Source organism: Elaeis guineensis, chromosome 5 (genome assembly GCF_000442705.2).
Source record: "Elaeis guineensis isolate ETL-2024a chromosome 5, EG11, whole genome shotgun sequence".
NCBI lineage: Eukaryota > Viridiplantae > Streptophyta > Magnoliopsida > Arecales > Arecaceae > Elaeis > Elaeis guineensis.
In genome coordinates, this window is record NC_025997.2 from 101,430,490 (window position 1) to 101,447,859 (window position 17,370).

The window sequence follows — 17,370 nt, forward strand, 5'->3', positions numbered from 1 at the left end:
AGAGAAAAAACGTGAAGAAGAAGAGGGTCTTCTTCTAGGGTTTTTATTTTCATATCTTTCCTCCCTCCATCTTGAGTTTCCTGAGAGCATCTCAGATCTGAAACTCCTCCTTCTACTTTTCATCTTTGGAAGAGTCCAAATCAAGAAGAAGGAGGTACCTGATCAACCATCAAAGAAGGATCAGCGCAGTACTAGCATACTGTGCTGATTTCCTGAAGCAGGACTTCTGATCGAGATTCATGGGCTCGTGTGGATGACTCCTAGAGGCCGGACGCGTGTGTGGCTTACAACATCATCCTCAAGTCCAGATCAACAAGGTTAGAACGTCTAACTTGCAAGGTAATAGATCTGATCTATTGTTTAATACATACATTAGATGTAGTATAGAAACATGTTGATATGATCAACATGTAGTTCATGCTATATTTATATATTTTAATTTTTAATTTAATACTATATAATAATCATGTAATAGAATCTTAGATCTAAAGATTTTTTTGATTTTAGAAAATAAATTTGATTTATTTTAGCCTCCGCTGTTTGATCTTGAAAAAGTTTCAAGATCTAACCCTGAAACCCTAGATAAGGTTCCTTTCAATTGGTATCAGAGCCTAGGTTCTTTATTATATGATTATTTATACATGCTTAGATTATTTTTTAAATTAGATCTAATTTATAATCTGATTATTAAATCTAAAATTAAAATTTTAGATCAATCACAAACTGCAAGGTTGTCCTGCTGTAAGGTTTACCCCTTACAGTGCAAAGGTTGTCCTAGTTTGTGTAGATCTATCTTTAATCATAAATTTATTAGATATGATTTAGATTAAATTTATGATTTATTAGATTTAAAATATATTTAAATCTAAAATAAAATCTCTTTGTTAATAATTTTTGTGCAAAGAAATTGTTTAAAGTTGAAATTATTTCAATTACATGAACCTGTTTAAATTAGATCTAAAGTAGTTTCATGTTTATTTCACTTGTATCTTGATTATAAATCAAACATGCAATATGGTTGGTAGAATCATATTGTAAAATTATTTTACATATATGAAAATTATTTTTTGAAAAGCCAAACCCAACCCTCAGCCCAAAACTTAATTAAGAATTAAGAAGTTGTTTGATTAGGTTCTAAGATTGTGAATTGAAGAACCTAAGACACAAACCATAACACATTGGGTTAATGGGTTAGTGGGAATTAGGTCCATTAATTGGGTTAGACCTATGGTTAGATTAAAGATGGACTTAATTAGAGAATTGACTAAATCTAATCAATTGTTGTCTTAGATTAGGTCAAGGATTCTCTAGATCAATTACAATAGCTGTAGTTGGTCAAGTCTATGTCTTTAACGAGAACCAAATGGACTTGATTCTTGGCTAAGCGGTCTAGCATGAACTGTTAGGTTGATTTAATCGAAACTAATTAAACCAGTTGGTGTCTAAGATAAACCAGACCGGTGGTTTTTAATTGGGAGCCAGCTTACCTGGCCATTTTTGATGGTGTCTAAGGTAAGCTTTGGCAGACCCTCCCACTGATCGAACTTATCTGGCCTCTTGGTGAAATTATGTTTTGATCGGATCACTTGACTATTCGAGCTGACCCATGTCAGCTAGGTAAATCAGTGTGACTGATTTAGGTACTCCTAGACCAGCCCTTTTAATGGTCTCCCTTAAGCTGACTTGGTGAAGCCAGTGGGAGGATCATGATAAGCTGGTTCATCTGACCTCATCCTCTATATTATTTAAATCCTCTAAAATTATTAGATCCTTAAAATGATAAAGTTATGGAGATAACTGAGTCATAGCCTCCCATTAAGGTGTTTGATAATGAGTACATTAACTCAATAATCATTGCAGACCCAAAGGCCTGGTGCTTGTTGACTAATGGAATTATCACTCATCATATGACGACTTGGAAGTGTCTCTCTAATGGTGGTTAGGTGAGCCAACCAAAGTTGGGCTTAATCATTCGTTGGTTAGATACACCAAGTATGATCATGTTAATGGTTGGACCTAATCGGATCTTTATAGTGGAGGTCAAAGCCTACTAATTAGGTTTCTGGGGCAAAATTAAAATTACTAGAAATTGTTTAGAGAAACAATTGGTTATGAACCTACCTTTAGATGTACATGGGTTGGCCAACCAAAGTTGAGCTTGTGTGCAGTCTAAGTGGATTCTAGTACCCGCTAAGGAATTAGGGTAATTCCTCGAATTGGAGGTAGAGGCTATCAATTTGAATAAAATAGTGGGAGAAACCTTTTGATTAAAGTCCAAATCTTTAGGTTTAATGAATCAATTACTAATTAGGTTATGGTTCTCCTTTGTGCAAATATGGCCACTTCCCTATTGCTTCGATCATTGTTGGACAATGATAAGTTGGTGGGACCCAACTTCGGTAGCTGGTACCGGAAAGTTGAAGATAGTCCTGGAGCATGAATGGATCCTATATGTGATAATGGATCCTGCACCTGAGGAGCCAGCTGTCAATGCACGTGGAGCAGTCAGAGACACTTACCAGAAGTGGCTCAGTGATCGGACCACGGTGCGCTGTATCATGCTGGCTGCCATGAGCGACGAGTTCAGTTGCAGATTCGAGATGGCTCAGTCAAAGGACATGCTTCAAGTGTTGGAGGATGCCTTTGGCACACCCGATGACGTAGAGAGGCACAAGACTAGTTGTGCCATCTTCAACGCCAAAATGCGGGATGGTGCCTCTGTTACTGATCATGTATTGTACATGATCGAGCTGATGGAACGATTGAGCAAACTCGGCTTTCCCTTGCATGAGCAGCTTGGGAAAGATGCAATACTGAACTCGCTGCCCAAGTCTTATCTCCCATTCCTCACTCATTATAGAATGACAAAGCCTGAAGTGAACTACCACAAGTTACTGGGGTTACTTCAGAACTTTGAGAAGGATCAACAACTCCTCAAGGAGTCGGTGAACTTAGTGAGAGGTTCATCTTCTGGTTCTCGACCTTTTAAAAAGGAGAAGAAGAACAAGAAGAAGAAAGTGAAGAAGGTGCAAGTTCAGGCTGGGACATCAGTGCAGAGCCAGACCAAAAAGATCAAGCCTGATAAGAGTCTATTCTACTGGCAAGCACCCTAGATTAGATAGTGTGTCAGATATCTACTTTTGGCACTGTAGGCTAGGTCATATAAACAAGAACAGAATAAACAGGTTGACTCAAGAGGGAATCCTCGAAGTTAGTGATTGTGAATCACTTCCAACCTGTGAGTCTTGTCTTCTTGGTAAAATGACCAAGTCACCTTTTACTGAAAAAGGTGAGAGAGCTACTGAGCTCTTGGGCCTAGTACATACTGATGTATGCGAGCCCATGAGCACTAGTGCAAGAAGTGGATATTTCTACTTCATAACTTCATGGATGACCTATCCCGATATGGATATATCTATCTGATGAAATATAAGTCGGATTCATTTGAAATATTCAAACGATTCCGAAGTGAAGTAGAAAAATAAACTGGGAAGAGTATTAAAACTCTTCGATCTGATCGAGGAGGAGAATACCTTTCTAGTGAATTTCTCACATATCTAGGAGAGAATGGGATTCTCTCCCAATGGACTCCTCCAGAAACACCACAGCATAATGGTGTGTCTGAAAGGAGGAATCGAACTCTGTTAAACATGGTCCGATCCATGATGGATTTTGCTAGCTTGCCGATATCCTTCTGGGGATATGCACTCAAATCGACCTGTTATCTGTTAAATAGGATTCCAAGTAAGTCTGTAATTAAGACTCCATATGAGATATGGACAGGGCGTAAGCCAGTACTTTCACACCTTAGGGTCTGGGGGTGTCCGGTCTATGTCGAATGATTAGTCACAGACAAACTTGGACCTAGGTCTGACAAATGCTCATTCATAGGGTACCCCAAAGAGATAAAAGGATATTTTTTCTACCATGCTGATAAACAAAAGGTGTTCGTCAGCCTTAAGGCAATTTTTTTAGAAAAAGTGTTCCTTGGTGAAGGAACCTTTGCCTCTAAGGTTGAACTTGATGAAGTTCAACAGGTAGAAGGACCGACACCAATAGCTGAACCTGAGTCGGATATGATTAGATCAGATTCGGAGCCCAATGTACCTGCACCATTAAGGCGATCCGGTAGAGTACCGCGTCAGCCGGACAGATACTACGGTTTCTTGATCCGAGACGGTGATCCCATCGAACTTGATGAGAATAATGAGGATCCGATCACCTATATGGATGCAATGCAGAGATCTGATTCTGAGAAATGGCTTAAAGCCATGAAATCTGAAATGGAGTCCATGAAGGTCAACAATGTATGGACATTGGTTGACCCATCTGAAGGGGTTAAACCCATTGGGTGTAAATGGATCTTCAAAAGGAAGAGGGGCGCAGACGGAAAGGTGGAGACCTATAAAGTCCGTCTGGTTGCCAAGGAGTATCGTCAACGTTATGGTATTGACTATGACGAGACATTTTCTCCTATGGTAATGCTCAAATCCATTCGGATAATGCTTGCAATAGCTGCCCATCTGGATTATGAGATCTGGCAGATGGATGTAAAGATAGCTTTCCTGAATGGAGAGCTGATCGAAAAGGTGTATATGATACAACCTGAGGGGTTTACATCCACAGATGAGTCCAAGGTGTGCAAGCTTCAGAGATCCATTTATGGATTGAAGCAAGCTTCTCGGAGTTGGAACATGCGTTTTGATAAGGTGATCAAAACGTATGGCTTCATTAAGAATGGAGAAGAGCCCTGCATCTATAAATGGGCAAATGGTCTAGTTGTGGTATTTCTTGTCTTGTACGTGGATGACATTCTCTTAATCGAGAATGACATCCCTGTACTACAGGGAATAAAAGTTTGGTTGTCATCATAGTTCTCCATGAAGGACTTGGGTAAAGCATCCTACATCCTAGGGATGAAGATCTATAGGGATAGATCTAAAAAGATGCTTGGGTTATCCCAGTCCATGTACATAGACACTGTGCTGAAGAGGTTCAGCATGGAGAATTCCAAGAAGGGCTATCTATCGATAGGCCAAGGAATTTCTCTCTCTAAGAAGGATTGTCCGACAACTTCTGAAGAGAGAGAGCGTATAAGTAGAGTCTCATATGCTTCAGCCGTGGGATCTATCATGTACGCCATGACATGTACCAAACCAGATGTGGCATACTCACTAGGAGTAGTGAGTAGATATCAATCTGATCCTGGAGAAAATCACTGAAAAGTGGTTAAAGCCATCCTTAAGTATTTAAGAAATACTAAGGACCAATGGTTGGTTTATGGCGAGTCAGATCTGAAACTTATGGGGTTCACAGACTCCAGCTTCCAATCTGACCATGATGACAGTAGGAGAGTGTCGGGTTATATCTTTACTCTGAATGGTGGAGCCATCTGCTGGAAGAGTTTCAAGCAGCATACTGTGGCAGACTCTGTTTGTGAAGCGGAGTACATCGCAGCATCGGATGCCGCGAAGGAAGCTGTGTGGCTGAGAAAATTCATCAACGAGCTCGGAGTAGCACCCTCTCTCGATGGTCCAGTCCTGCTCTACTACGATAGCACTGGTGCCATAGCTCAAGTGAAGGAATCCAAAGCACACCAGCGGACAAAGCACATCTTGCACCGCTTCCACCTGGTCTGAGAGATCGTGGATCGAGGTGACGTCGACCTTCAGAAGATCGTCGGAAAGGAAAACCTAGCCGACCCCTTCACTAAAGCCCTGGCAATAAAGGAGTTCGACTACCATAAGTCGAAGATGGGTATTAGATACTGTGCCGAGTGGCTTTAGGACAAGTGGGAGTTGTTGGGAAATGTGTCCCAAAAAGCCAATCGTCAAGCTGTTGACGGTTGAGCAACCAAGTATTGTAATTGATTTGTTAATAAATAAAATATATTTGGCATTTTCATCATAAGCTTTCATCTTCTAATGAACTCCGTTGTTATGATGAAGTCCTTAGGACTATTTAGATTCGATAAAGAGAGGATTTATCGATTAGTCCTTAAAACTGTTCACGACCAAATGATAGGCTGTTAATAAGGACGACAGCTTCTATCGAGCATAGGTCGCTGTAGGCCATATGGGTTGGTTGTCCTCTTAACCAAAGAGTGTGGAGACACTAGTATGGCATACAGGTGAGATGTAAGGGTACATCGTCATTGAACGTGACCAACTCCAGAACATTCTGCTGTCGAGAATGTCTCTGATGGGATATAGGTATAAGTGTCCTTTAGACTTGAGATCGCCTTAGTGACTTGCAAGCAACTCACTGTGCTTTGGTACTGGACTAACTGAATTTCTAATTCAGGGACGGAAGGCTTCTGGGCACAGTCAAGTACTTACGAAGTCAGAGTGTGATCGAGATGGGATTGACCACTCCAAGAGTTGGAGAAGAATGAGTCGCTGTATTTCAATTTAGCAAAATCTTGGCCAGGGTAATCCATCAGATGGATTTGATATTTTGAAATACAATGTGGACAACCTGATCAGAGTTGACAGTTGAACTCTGGAATGTCCTATGATCATTTTGGTCAAGGGGATGAATTATATGAAAACTATATCCGCATGGGTTCTAAGGATGTTGTTATACACATTCGACCTATCCGGTCGTCGGGTACCATTGCTAGATGGTCACTTCGATTGGTATAAAAATTTATTCCTATGCTACCGGCTTAGGTTCAGACTTATGAGGTCACACACATTAGAGTTCATGATCCGATCAGATGGTTGATCAACGATTAAGAATCGTTCTAGGGTTAAATGATCAATACGATTGATATTTAACCCAGTGCAAGTGTTGCAGGAGGATCTATTAGCAATTCGATTGCTGATTGGCTTAATTTGATTAAGCCAATGGGCTAAGATTAAGTCTAATTAAATATAATTTAATTAGATTTTGTTTGGGCTTGATTGGATCAAGTCCAATTGGTTTATTGGATAAGCCAAGTGCAAGGAAAAACTAGTCCTAGTTCAACTAGGACTTGGGTCAATCTAATTTCTAATTTGATTAGAAAATTAAATCAGATTTAAATCTAATTTAATCTGATTAAATTAGGTTCTTAATTAGGTTAAGACCTATTTTAATTGGGTTGATCTAATTTTGATTTAATTTGGTTTGGAAAACCAAATTAAAACAAGTCATAAGACAGAATCCTAGTAAGACTAGGATTCCACCTTGCGCCACATAATCCTTCTCCACGTCCTCTCTCTTATTCAACGCCAATCTCCACTTATTTTGTGCGACAAAAGCTCTCTCCCAGATCTCTTCCACATTCACAAAAGGTCTCCTCTCTTCTTTCTTACATGGAAGGTGGTTTGAATCAAATCTAAAAGGAATAAGTTTGGATTTCGAATTCTATGAGATAGAGTTTTATAAATCCAAAACTCTTTCAATTTTGCACTGAATTTATCCAATTTTTTTTTGAAATTTTTGTGGCTTTTAGGGTATATATTGTGCACTCTTTTCTGGTGATCCATATATGAAAATATGAAGGAGGTGCTCAAGAGTTGGGCGTCCCTTAACTTGCCATGTTTGGATAAGCCTTGACTAGGTGTTTGACCTAGACAAGGACTCTATCATATCTCTCTATATAAGATGAGTTTCTTCATAAAATTCTAGAGGAAGTCATAGATTTGAGAGACCTTTGTGCCATCCAAAAATCAAAGAAAAATGCCTTTGGGTCGTGGAGATATAAAAGATGCAAGTTTGGGTGTCTAGAGAGAAAAACATGAAGAAGAAGAGGGTCTTCTTCTAGGGTTTTTGTTTTCATATCTTTCCTTCCTCCATCTTGAGTTTTCTAAGAGCGTCTCAGATCTGAAACTCCTCCTTCTACTTTCCATCTTTGGAAGAGTCCAAATCAAGAAGAAGGAGGCACCTGATCAACCATCAAAGAAGGATCAGCGCAGTACTAGCATACTGTGCTGATTTCCTGAAGCAGGACTTCTGATCGAGATTCGTGGGCTCGTGTGGACGACTCTTAGAGGCCGGATGCATGTGCGGCTTGCAACATCATCCTCAAGCTCAGATCAACAAGGTTAGAACGTCTAACTTGCAAGGTAATAGATCTGATCTATTATTTAATACATACATTAGATGTAGTATAGAAACATGTTGATATGATCAACATGTAGTTCATGCTATATTTATATATTTTAATTTTTGATTTAATGCTATGTAATAATCATGTAATAGGATCTTAGATCTAGAGATTTTTTGATTTTAAAAAATAAATTTTAATTTATTTTAGTCTTCCGCTGTATGATCTTGAAAAAGTTTCAAGATCTAACCCTGAAACCCTAGATAAAGTTCCTACATAATTATAATTCACACAATTGTCAAATGATTGGCTTTAGGATATATTTTCCAACAACTTCCACTTGGACTAAAGCCAATCAGTATAGTATCATATACCCATCTTCGATTTATCATCTCAGAACTCTTAGATATTGAGACTTTAGTAAATGGGTTGGTCAAATTTTTCTTTCCATCGATCTTCTAAAGATTGACGTTACCTTAACAGATTTTTCGAATAAGGTAATAGCAATGCAAAATGTTTAGTAAGCTAATGGGACTTTGGCTCCAAAGTATGAGCTATGACTCGGTGCTATACCATATAACAGAACCATCATTAGAAGGTGCCACTCCTAGCTTGTCAGTGAACCTGTACAATCACATAGCTTCTTTACAAGTATTGAATGCTGCAATGTATTTTGCCTCGTAAATTGAATTGGCTATATTTTTCTACTTGGAACTTTTTCAGCAGATTGCTCTATTATTTAGGGTAAGGATGTATTCTGATACATTCTTGCTATTATTATATCCAACTAAAAATTAGAGTCATACTCTAAAAATTTTAAGTTAGATTCTCCATAACTGAGTCACTGGAAATACTAAGGATGACTTTCCAGTGATGCTCATCTGAATCTTGCAGATATCCACTCACTATCTTAGTGAGTATACCATATTCGATCTCATACATGGTGTACATGATAGAACAAATTCTAGTCATAAACACTCTATATATGTTGGATTGAAAAAATCCAAGCAATCTCTTAGATCTATCTCTATAGATCTTCATCCCTAGGATGAGAGGTGCCTTTTCCCAAGTTCCTTATGGAGAACTATGATAATAGCGAAACTTTTATTCCCTGTAATATAAGGAATGTCTTTTATGATTAAGAGAATTTTATTCACATATAAAATAAGAAATACACTCACAGAACTATTAACCCATTTGTATTTACAGAGTTCTTCTTCGTTCTCAACGAAGCCATGCATTTTGATCACTTATCAAAATATATGTTTCAACTCCGAAATATTTAGCATTGCCTTAGGAGAAAATATCTCATTATGGTCAATACCATAATATTAATGATATCTTTAGGCAACTAGATGAGCTTTGTAGGTCTCCACCTTCTCATCTGAGCTTTCTGATCCTATTAAAGATCTATTTACACCCTATGGATTTTATCCCTTTGAGTGGATCAATAAGTGTCCATACACCATTGACCTTCATGGACTCCATTTTGGACTTTATGGCTCCAAGCCATTAATCAGAGTCAAATCTCTGCATGGCATCCATGTAGATGATCAAATCTTTGTTGTTCTCATCGAGTTCAATAGTGATCACATCTCGAAACTAGAAACCAAAGTAACTATCCGACGAATGCAGTACCATACCGAATCTCCTTAATGATACTTTTACAATAGGTTTCAGGTTTGATCTAATCAAATCCGATTCTATGAGTTCACTAGATTATATCAGTTCTTCTATCTGTCAAACTTTATAAGTTCAATATTAAAGACATCAGTACCTTCACTAAGGTACTTCTTTTCTGAAAGAAATACCGAACAACTCTTGTTCTTTAGCAAGATAGAAGTTATATCCTCTAGATTCTTTAAGGTTATCCTACAAAAATATATATAGTACCGACATCTAAGCTAATTGATCTGTAATTGCTTGACATAAACCAAACACTCTCAAACTCTAAGATAAGAGAATATTGGCTTACGCCTAGTCTATATCTCATATGGAGTCATTGCGATTGATTAATTCAAAATCCAATTTAGAACATAACAAGCAGTCTCAAGAGCATAATTTTAAAAGAAGACTGGCAGACTTGTAAATCCTATTATGAATCAAACTATGTCTAACAAAGTCAATTCTTATAAGTGAGATATGTCAAAAACTCACCGAAAGGGTATTCTCCTCTTTGGTCTGATCGAAAAGTTTTAATACTCTTCTCAGTTTGTTTCTCTATCTTATTAAGAAATTATTTGAATATTTTAAATAAACTAAATTTATGACAAAAATATTCGTAGATCCAATATATCAATATGTATCAGATTTAGAATATCATTGGCTCGTTCATCTTTTTTAGTAAAAGATGATTCGATCATCTTACTAAAAAGATAGGATTGATAGATTGACAATGATTCACAATTATTGACTTCAAGAATTATCTCCTGTTGATCTTATTTTTGTTAAATGACCGAGCCTAAATTGCCAAAGATAAGCATTTGTGACATAATCTACTTTAGGATGTGTGATTAATATGTACATTATACTAACAGACTGTGACCTTCCGTAAATATCATTTCTTAGTTGTCCACATGATTTTGACATCATTCATAAGGATATCACAAAAATCATTAGACAATAATGATAATTACTAAAATGATATTGTTAAAATTAAAAATAAGCTTGACGATTTCTAAAATCAGGATTAGAACATAACTTCTATCTCCAACATTCAAAAACTTCTTGCTATTTTCAAACTTTCTATCAATCTGAAGTTGTTGCAATAATTTGTATGGACTTTCGATATTCAATATCTAGATAGTAGTGTCATAGATAGAGAAATCATAAGGTGTTATAAATATCTTGTCCAGCAATCCTTCGTTAATTTCTCTTCCTTAGACTGTTGTGATCAAGTGACTCTACCAGATTAGGTTAATCTTAGACTCTTTGTTAGTCTGGGCTCATCAACCCAAGCACTCTCTTACACGTTTTTTTTTCTTAAAAAATTGTTGCCCCACTGAAGACACATCTTTAGAAATATAAAAGAACTCCTTCAACTTTTGAAAAAAAATTTTCTACTGAGCATCATCGAATTTACAACTAAATTCATGATTTTTCGATGCTCTCAAAAATATCACATGGTGATATGATCATTTGGTCACTTTTAATAAGTATCTTTGATTGCATCATGTGTGATGGATGTGAAAACTTCAGATGCTGAATCCATAATCATATTTAGAATTTGTTTGTGCTCTAGAACTATTTGCAACTTTTGATATTATCTATCGAAGTGGAGTCCTATAAATAAATCACTGTCAAACAATGAATAGAGTAACAAACATCTAGTCATAACTGAAAGAAAAATACAAGACCTCTATGTTTATGAATTGATTAAGCCTAAAGATCTAGATTTTAGTCTAAAGATTCTCTCACTATTTTATATGAATTGGTAGCCTCTACCTCCAATTCGAAGAATTACCTTAATTTCTTAGCGGGTACTAGAATCCACACAGATTGCATACAGGCCCAAGGATGGCTCGGTCAATCCATATGCATCTATAGGTAGGTTCTCAACCAATTATTTTTTTAAATAATTTCTAGTAATTAATTTCATCTCAAATTTTATTTTAGTAGGCGATGGGTCTCCACTGAAAGTTTCAGTTAAATCAAACCATTAACATGAACCTACTCAGTATTTCTAACTAATAAATGATTAGGCCCGAAGATGGCTCGATCAACCCAACCATCATCAGATAGTATAATAGAGTCATCATATGATGAATGATAATTCCATCATTCAGAGAGAATACCAGATGGATGACGCCTGCAATGTCAATCAAAAATGGATCCATTACCATTCACCTTAATGAGAGGCTATGATCTAGTTGTCCCCATAACTAACTCATTTTATGGACCTAATAATTTAGATAATTTAAGAATTAGTTTAGAGAAGAGATGACAAGAGATCAACCAGTAAACCACAATCCTCCCACTGACTTCACTAAGTTATTGAATTGGATTAGGGTCATGCTAGTTGAAATGACATCTAGATCAGTCATACTGATCAACCTTAATGACATGGATCAACTCGAATCACTTAGTGATCTAATCAAGATATAATCCACCAAATTGATCAGATAAGTGAGATCAGTGGGAGGATCTGTTAAGCTTGCCTTAGATACCATCGAAATAACCTGATAAGCCGCTCTCAATTAAAAATCACCGATCGAAATATCAAACTTATCTTAGACACTAATTGGTTAATTAGTTTTGATTTGACCAACCTAATGATTTGGGTTCAACCACTGAGCTACAATCTAGATCTATTTAGTCTAATAAAAGACATGAACTTGACCATCTACAACTATTGTATTAAAAAAATTCTGATTAATCTAATTTAATATTTGATTAGACTTAATCAATTTCTCTACATGGTCAATTAATTCTTTGATTCTAATCTTAAGTCTAACCCAATTAAAAGGGCCTAATTTGAGCTAACCCATATCTTCATATTTTATGCAATGTCATTAGTTCTTTAATTCATAATTCTAGATCTAATTGATTCTACACTTAATTCTCAATTAAGTTTTAGCATTAACATGGGTTTAGGTTTAGATTTGAAACAATTTCAATCTTTTTATTTTGTAAATAATTTATAACAAATATTATGCAAAAATTTTTTATTCTGAAACTGGATCGACTGAATCAATATTGAGTCAGCAACACAAGAGGACTGGATCAATTCAATTTAAAACTGGATCAACTCAGTGATCGTGCAAGCACATTTCAGATTTAAAAAATCTTGCATAATTCTAAAATAAAATCAATCATAGACATCTTTTAGATCATATCTAAAATTTTTATAATTCAAGATTTTATTTTTTTATGATTAAAATAATTTTAAATATATAGATTAGATGTCTTACATTTCATACAACTTTGTATCATATACAACAAATTTAGGATTTCAAGATCTAGGATTTTACAGAAATGTAAGTTCTTCCTTTCATATTCTTCTTCATGAGATTTAATCATATGGTACCCCTACACATCATAAGAGCATCTCATTGAATAGAAAGAGAGGGTCTTTAAATCTTTCTTGCTCCTATGATCAGATGGCCTGGTGATCAACCCAATCTAAGTACTTGCTAATCAAATTATTTAATCTAATCATATATCACATATGCATGAATTTAGATCTAATCTAAATTATATCAGATCTGATTATAACTTTAGATCACATCTAAATCAGATCATAAACATCACATGCAATATATAAAATTAGATTTTATCAATGATCAGTACAAACTATGATAATCTTTTCACTGTAAGGGGTAAATCCTATAGTAGGACAACCTTATGTCAGTTTGTGTGATCAATCATTAATTAAATTTATATCAAAATATTATATATCAGATCTAAATAAAATTAAATTTTAAATTTAATATGCATATATAATATGTCATAATGAACCTAGGCTCTGACACCACTATTAAAAAATATAGGCAATTTTATGCATGTATTTTGAAATTTTTTTAAATAAATTATAGTAAAAAATAATTAGATTAATCAAATGAATCTAATATGTATATAATTTAATCATCAAATTAACTTACTCTAGGATCTATGATATGATATATTACATATAAAATCTAAAAAATACTGAAGATAAAATCAGCATGCATGCATGTGAGCAGTAGATCACATCTACTTCTAATCTGAGTTCAGAACTCGATACCTTTGCCCGGGTCGACGATCACCGCTATTGAGAGATATGGTAGAGAGGGTCTTTGTTAGTTGTTCGCAGCCGCACATGCATCCGACCTCTACAAAAAATTCACTCGAAGCTTCAATCTAATCGATCTTTTCGAGAATGCTAGCTCACCTGAAGACCTTCTTCTTGACTAATCTGGATCTTTTCTTTAAATCTTTGAAACCTTTTCAGAGATTGAAGATGGACTTCTGAAGAAGATTAAGAGGTAGAAGAAAGATGAAGAGAAAAATATTTTTTTTTTATTTTTTTCTCTTCCCAAACCCTAAGGTATAAAACTCTAGAAAATAGATTTTGCGCACACCATAAGAAGAAGGATTCTCCTCTTCTTTTTCACACCATGAACCCATGCCCAACTCCTTTCAACGTGAAGGCCTCTCTCTCAGGTCTCTTACACACACAAGAATAAAATAAAACTCCTTTTACTTCAATATGTAAGGAGGTGGGATGAAGAGTCCTAGAGATCATGGACTCTTGATGTGTTGTCACCCCTACTCAAAAATTCATGCCAAAATATGTCAAAAAAATATAGTAAATTAGTTCTCCAACTAATCTCTCACAAAAAATCTTCTCAAAATGTCATACATATAAGGAGAAAAAAATAAGTTAGCATGGAGAGGTTGATTTGGATAAGAACAGACTCTCTTGATAAGAAATATTTTGAATTTTTTTTATCAAAACCAAATTAAATTTAGACATGAGATAGAGAGGGAGAAGAACTCTTTGGCATAAAAGAATCTCATGCAAAATCTATTTGTGTGTGGAGATAGATGGCATGCAAAGTAGGTTGGCGCAAGGGAGAAGAGTCCAATCTTATATGGACTCTTTATTTCCTTATTTGAATCCAAACTAAATCACATCTGATTTAGCCCAAATAAAAGAGTTGAAATCTAATCTAATTAGATTCATAAATTGTTAATCAAATTTTAATCAAATTAGAAATTGATTGAATCAAAGTTTTGATCAAATCAGGGATAATTCTTCCTTAGCGATTAGATCACCTCATAACCTAATTGAGTCAAATCTAATTGAATCCAATTCAATTAAATTTTATTTAATCTTTTTTACTCAATCAAATTAAGCTAATCAGTAATCTAATTACTAATTAATCTTTTATTAATTTACTAACACTTAGTGAATAAATTTATTACAACTTTTGCATAAGGCTAATCATCAATCGAATTGATGATTAAGCTCTTGAACAATCTCAATCATTGATCAACCACATGATCAGTCAAAATTTTTTTTTGAATATAACCCTATAGGTTCAAACCTAAACTGGTAGTATAAAAATAACTTTTTGAACTAATCGATGTAACCATCTAGCAATGATGATCTAACGTCCAGATAGGTCGAATGAAGATGAGCAACATTCAAGAATCTATTGGCGTATGGTTACCATATAATTCATCCATTTGACCCTAATACTCAAGGACGACCAAAGATTTAACTGTCAATCCTAGATAAGTCATCCACATTGTATTTCAATCTTTTTCAAATCTATCTCATGGATTATCCGAGCTCAGATTTTGCTAAATTGAAATACATTGATACATTAACTCCTATTAATTTGAAAAGGTCAATCCCATCTTGACTCATGCACCGACTTGACAAGTACTTGACTGCACTCAAAAATCTTTCATTACTGAATTATAAACTCAGATAGTTTGGCACTAAAGTATAGTGAGTTGCTTGCAAGTCACCGTAGTGATCTCAGGTCAGAGGGACACTTATATCCATACCCTTCGTGAGCTACCCTTGACAGCAGAGTGCTTCGCAGTTGGTCATGTTCAATGATGATGTGCTCCTACAACTCACCTACATGTCATACTAGTATCTTCATACTATTTGGTTATGAGGACAATCAATACATATGGCACACAATGACCTACACTTGATATCGCTATCGTCCTAATAATAGTATATCATTTGATCGCGAACTAGTTTAAGGACTATGCGATAAATCTTTCTTTATCAATCAAAGTAGTTCTAAAGATTTTATCACAATATAGGAGTTCATTAGAAGATATAACCTTATGATGAAAAAGATCAAATAATTTTTATTATTTATCAATTCATATACAATTATAATTAGCACAATCGTTAAACGATTGGCTTTAGGATATATTTTTCAATATGTAACACCTCAATGTAGAAGATCCAATCGAAGCTGGCTTCGAGGACCTCATATCAACAGTAACATGAATAGGAGGGGTAGAAGCTATGTTGCACTGCACATCCCTCTGATTCTCTACTGCTTGGTTGCTCTATAGGGTAGGATCAAATCTGGATATAGGTCTTCATCGCAACTGCTCCTTAGCGATTATAGCACGATGGTATGCTTCTTTGATTATCCACGGGGAACGGATGCTCAAGGCATCTTAGATCTACTGCCTTAGGCCATCCAAATAGCTCGCCACCATCTACTTCTCGCTCTTCGATAGGTCATTTCTAACGATGAGTTAGTAGAATTCTTCGATGCATTCATCCATGGATCTAAGCTCTTGCCAGAGCTTTTGCAAGCATTGATACAAAGACTGTAATGAGTACTAAAAATATATAAACAAAAGCATTAATTTATGCAATAATTTATATTTATTCCTTAAGAATTGATACTTTTATTTATCTTTTGTAGAAAATATGATCGTCAATAAAAAGATTTCGATTTATAGGTTAAAAAGAAGAAAATTTGAAGTAAATTAGATTTAAAACAGATTCAAAATCAAGATCCAAAGGCAAGCTAAAAATGGGCTCAAATTGGACTCAAAATCAATTCAAACCGGCTCGAACCTAATCCAATTAAACTGCTCGGTGCATGATAGATCGATTGATCGATCCATGGAATCAAGGCACGATCCACAGCACAGTTTTGTCGGTCCACAATCACGATTTACAGGTAGTGGGTTGAGTTTTGCGTAATCCAATGGCTGAGATCGCATTGAACACCTGATCGGACGGTCGGAATCACTCCAACCCATATCAAGCGGTGGTGGCCCACTCCAACTATACGATCTGATGGTTGTGCTTCACTTGGGCATTTGATCCAATGGATAGGAATGAATCTGATTGAGAAAAGAATTTTGAAGCTTCATTGTGCCATCCGACGGTCGAGCTTCGATCTGGGATGAGATCTAACAGTCCTAGTTCGCTATCGGTTAACAGAAGAGATGATTTGCAATGATCAATGGTCTAGAATGATTTTCAAAGGTGATTCAATGGCTAATATCCTTCTCAATCATGATTAGGAGAAGAGAAGTAATTTTTTGATGCAATCTGAAGCATTGATGCAAGATCTAATGGCCAGAAACATTGTCATAGATTGGACATGTTTTTGAGAGGTTTTGGGACTTCGATTTCTATCAGAAAAAAAAAAATTACTTATAAATAAGGAGGTCCAAAAATAAGAGAAAAATTAAATAAAATAAATAAAATAAATAAAAAAATTTGAAAGAAAAAATAGGAGAAGTGTAAAGATCCAAAGAGAAGGAGAGAAGTCAGTTTATTCCACAGAGTACGAAGAAAGAAGGAGAGGTCATCAATCATTTTTCTGACGAGACTGTACCGATCAACTTCAGATCTTTAT